The sequence below is a fragment of the Bison bison genome, unplaced genomic scaffold, assembly GCF_000754665.1.
Source record: "Bison bison bison isolate TAMUID 2011002044 unplaced genomic scaffold, Bison_UMD1.0 scf7180017864193, whole genome shotgun sequence".
Taxonomy (NCBI): Eukaryota; Metazoa; Chordata; class Mammalia; order Artiodactyla; family Bovidae; genus Bison; species Bison bison.
Genome location: NW_011494765.1, coordinates 1,859,213 through 1,864,241, shown reverse-complemented (window position 1 = coordinate 1,864,241; position 5,029 = coordinate 1,859,213). Strand labels below are relative to the sequence as shown.

The 5,029-nt window shown below is 55.0% G+C and overlaps 1 protein-coding gene across 1 annotated transcript in view; it reads right to left on the bottom strand.

The window, feature by feature from the left end:
• Positions 1–5,029, bottom strand: part of NEK6 (NIMA-related kinase 6) — a 44,024-nt gene that overhangs the window by 5,161 nt on the left and 33,834 nt on the right. The window lies entirely within an intron of this gene.

Here is a 5,029-nt window from a genome sequence, read left to right as displayed (position 1 = left end):
TGGGGTGCAACAGCAAGAGGCCGTTTTAACACGATCCTTGTTACATAAGCACATTAAAAGGGACAAAGGTTTCAGTGACAAAACTAAGGGCAACGAAGAAGGTGCATCTGTGTCCTGAGGGCCAGGCGTGTGCAGGCGCCTGCCTGCCCACACCTCAGCTCCCAGGGGCTGATTTTGGTCGTAAGTACACAGGGCATGGGGAGACAGGCCCTGCTCAGGAGGAGCTGTGCTTGGGACTGGTGGGTTCCTCTTGTCACATGGTCTTATATTTCTAAAGAGCAATTCTGAAGACACTCATGGGAGGATGTCTATTTGAGAAATAAATTTAGGAAACTGCCTACCTAGATATGCAGGTAACACCACCCTTATGGCAGAAAGTGAAGAACTAAGAGCCTCTTCATGAAAGTGAAAGAGAGTGAAAAAGTTGGCTTAAAGCTCAACATTGAGAAAACTTAAGATCTGGTCCCATCACTTCACGGCAAATAGATGGGGAAACTGTGGAAACAGTGGCTGACTCTATTTTTGGGGGCTCCAAAATCACTGCAGATGGTGACTGCAGCCATGAAATTAAAAGGCGCTTACTCCTTGGAAGAAAAGTTATGACCAACCTAGACAGCATATTAAAAAGCAAAGACATTACTTTGTCAATAAAGGTCTGTCTAGTCAAGGCTGTGGTTTTTCCGGTAGTCATGTATGGATGTGAGAGTTGGACTATAAAGAAAGCTGAGTGCCGAAGAATTGATGCTTTTGAACGGTGGTGGTGGAGAAGACTGTTGAGAGTCCCTTGGACTGCAAGATCCAACCAGTCCATCTTAAAGGAGATCAGTCCTGAATATTCATTGGAAGGACTGATGCTGAAGCTGAAACTCCAATACTTTGGCCACCTGATGCAAAGAGCTGACTCATTTGAAAAGACCCTGATGCTGGGAAAGATTGAGGGCAGGAGAAGGGGACGACAGAGGATGAGATAGTTGAATGGCATCACCAACTCAATGGACATGAGTTTGGGTAAACTCTGGGACTTGGTGATGGACAGGGAGGCCTGGCGTGTGGTGGTTCATGGGATTGCAAAGAGTCAGACATGACTGAGCAACTGAACTGAACCTATCTAAGGGCTAACATTTGATGTGTGGGGTGGAGGGGGTGGGGAGGCATTTTTGGCTTTCATTCTGGCCGTGCTCCAGCCCATCACAGAGCTGCTGTGGAAGCCCAGGGTTCTGGGCAGTGGCTGCTGCTGCCTGAAAGCTGCACATCCAGACAGTAGCAGAGGGCGCAGGGCTGTTTGGCTGCCCATGAATGCAGGGCCGGGGACCCTGGGCTTAACAGACATTGCAGACAGAAGCTTCCTGAATCCCACCCAGCTCCACACACACACACTGTGGGCCTGGCCCCCCATTTCCTCATCTGAGATTGACACAGTTCCCCCTGCAGGGTGGCGGTGAGCCTTGGCCAGCACAGGAGGAGGGTCCTAACCCGAGCTGTCATCCTCCGGCTCCACTCTGGAAGCAGGCCCTCTCCTAGGGGCTGTGGAGGCCCTGGCGGGTTCTTGCCCCATCAGGGAACTAGCTGAGTTTCCCACCTCACCACTCAGCACCCTTGGGGGTGTCTTCAAAGGGGACACAGGAACCGAGGAGTGGCCGTGTTAGGCGGCCCAGTGAGGTGCCCACTGGCCCCATTTGCTGATGAAGCTGTAATGGGATTAAAGTGCCGCCTGTCACTCCTGCTTCCAGTTGACAGCCCAACTCCTCTTGCTACTCAAGCACCGTCAGGTACCTGTGCCCATCTGGCCGTTCGGCCCTGGTTCCCCTCGAGGAGCCGGTGCCAGGGCCGCTCTGTATGTGGACCGCAGCCAGAGTCTCCGGGACACCTGAGGAATCCTTGCTCCCTGTCAGGCTCCGGAGGGTGGGCCGGTGAACCCCATCTCAGGGCAGAACATGGTAGGTAGCCCGGAAGCTTTAGTTCCCTGGCCTGCCCCCGTGTTCTGTTCAGCCTGTGAATAGGTCAGCTGACCCTGAGAGCATAGCCTGCCTCCTTCAGGAGGCACAGGGGGCTTCAGACCCCACACAGTGTCCTTGGGCTTCCAAATGGCCTTTGGAGAGGCGGTGTGGACTGGAGACCTGGGGTTTCCTCTGACCCAGGTCAGGAGTCTCCCCAGAGCAGCACCTGTGGGCCCAGGGCCCTGGCTGAGTGATTTCAGAGGGGTGCTGAGCCTTACCGCTCTCTTCCGCCTGACCAGGGGCTTGGGCCCCTCTAAGGAGGGCTGCAGACCACCTGGACTGTGAAACCTCCCATGGGAAGGCTGCAGGGAGTGGCCATGGCACTTGGCAAAGCAGGAGGGGTATGCAGAAATGGGGAACTGTCTTTTCCAACTAGCATGCAAAATGGCATCGCTTGGGTGATTTATTTCCAATAATTAAAACGAGAACCTCAGGTGCAAAGGGTTAATTGGGCAGTTTCAAAGGGACATCTGTTGCCACGGCAGAGAGCAGCTGAGGCTCCAGGGCGGTCACTCAGGGTGATCTGGTGCCCTTCAAGTCAAGGCAGGTGGATTAAGGCGGATTTTCCTGGAAAGTGTTTCTGTCCAAAGTAGAAAGGATGTTTAAAGTTGGCCTCACTAACACGGGCTCTGGTTTTTCATGTGTCTGACCTGGGACAGGGACTGGGTGATCCTTTCAACCAGCCAGCCTGATCTGATTTGCACAAAAGGGCCCCAGAATGGCGAGGCCTGAGCCCTGTACATGCCGTTCCCTGCAGACAACCTCTCCATCCCCTCCAGCGCCTTCCCCAGTTTCAGAAACGCTTTCTGAACAGGGTCAGCAGTGAGCTCTGCCAGAGGAGCCCTCTCAGCCTCCCCGGCTCACAGTGGCTTCTACATCCATACACGCAGATTCTAGTCGAAGCAGCATCCCCCTGCTCCCCCTCCCCAGGCCGCTCCCCTTCCAGCTGCTGGCCACGGGCCTTCCACTCGGATCAGAGCATCATGCTGTGAAGGAACCTCTGGGGTTGCTGGGGACACTGGGATTAGAACGATTAGCCCGGATGTCGAGATCTTCTTGTACCGGCGACCACCCACCTCTGATTGGTCGAAGCAGAGAAGGAATGGCTGTTCAGGGCTGACAATGGTTGCCTCGTTAGGACTGCCAATGCTACGGCTCTCAGCACTGCTCCTCAGATGCAGAACTTTTCCTCCCTGGTGTCATTGGGATGACACATGGCCAGAGAGATGGGCGAGTATGGGCGCTTGCCCCCGCCGGGAGGGCTCAGGGAAACTGGTGTGTGATTTGAGATGTCAGAAGGAGAAGTGGTCTCTGACTCAGAGGGGACAGAAACTGCCTTTGACTCCAGCCCTGTCAGGGCCTCAGACATCCGTCTCATCACCAGTTTCTCCCAATCTTGTCCAAGAGTGAAGGCTGACCCCAGGGGCTAGCTGCCAAGCAGTCTGTTGCCCTGCTTCCCCAGACCCTTCTCTGGCTCAAGCTAGAATAAAGCAGGATTCCACACAAGGCACAGCTCCACCCTAGTCTTCCCTCGCTCCCCCTCCGGCCCACTTTTCTGCTGGTCTCAGCCTTGAGGCTGCTGTGAGAAGGCCCCCCACTGAGGACCCTGATTCCTTCAGCTCCACGCTCAGAGCTGAGCTCCCATGTAAATAAGTAAATTCTGCAGAGCCCAGGTGGCCTGCTGAGCGCCTCCACGGGCGTGCCAGGTAATGAAAACAAAGCACCAGGCCTTCCAACAGGCCAAGCTCAGGCATCCCTGCTGGGAGCTCCTGGAGGGGCCACTGCAGTTGCTGGGGGCTCCTCACAACCAGTCCTTCCCCGAAAAAGGGGCTCTGAGCCGAGGCCCCGCATCTCTTTCTCCACTGTCATGCCTCCCCTGCTGGCTGGGGAGAAGGGATGAGGCCCTGGCTCCACAAGGACCACTTCCCCGGCTCCTATTCACAGAAGGGTGGGTATCTATGCCTGGGTACCACTGTTCATGTAGGCCACTTCTTGCTGTGTGACCCTAGACAGTCTCTCCACCCCTCTCAGCCCGCTTCCTCCCTTACAGCAAAGCTGGGACTGGCCTGGTGTCATTCTTGGGATCCACTCCAATGTCCAGGGCAGTGCGGCGCCCAGCTGCTGAGCTGTTTGGCCTGTTTGTCCCATGCTGACCTCTTCAGGACAGATCCTACTTGGCACCCACCAGAGGGGTGCAGGCCAGGTGTATTGCTTTGTGGCGGCTCCTCACTAGCCATGGGACGACATCAGCATCTTCAAGTGACCTCAGGAGGTTTTCAGTGGACATCTGGATGCCCAGGTGGAAGGTGATGTGGTGGGCTGAATAAAGGTCCCCAAAGATGTTCACATCCTAATCCCAGGAGTCGGCAAATGTGTTGCCTATATGGCAAAATAAATTTGGCAGATGTTATGAAATTAAGGATCCCAGATAGGGGGAGAGTCCTACGTGATCCAGGTGGGCCCTACTACATGTAAACACAGTATCTTTATAAGAAGGAGCAGAGAGACTGGAGTACACAAGAGGTCAGTTGACTTAAGTGATACGATGAAGAGATCACAAGCCAAGGAATGTAGGTGGCCTTTTCCTTTTCTTGCCTTGAGTCAGGGAAATTGATTGTGGATTTCTGGCTTCCAAAGGGGAAGATAATAATTTTATGTTGTATCAGGCCAACTGGTAATCTGTCACGGGGACTCCTGATACTCCCAGTCCACTCTGGGGATCGGAGGGAAGGGTGAGCCTGTCTCTGTCGTGCGCAGGTTTCCTCTGGCTCTGTGCTGCCGCCTGCCGCCCTGGCCCAGGGGTGCTCCCTTGGGTCCGCTCAGAAGCCTTGGAAGTGATTTGCGGGTGGTGGGAGAGCCTGTTGCAGCTCTACAGGCTGGCGCCCTCAGGGTGCCCCACAGGCTGTGCAGTGGGGGCTCCAGCCGTGTCTGGGGGACGCTTCCTTCCAATTACCATGGCCCTGGGCTCAGGTGCGTCTCCCTCCCTGTCTGCTGGGAAAACATCCAGTTCTGTTTTCCCACAGGGCTTGGGG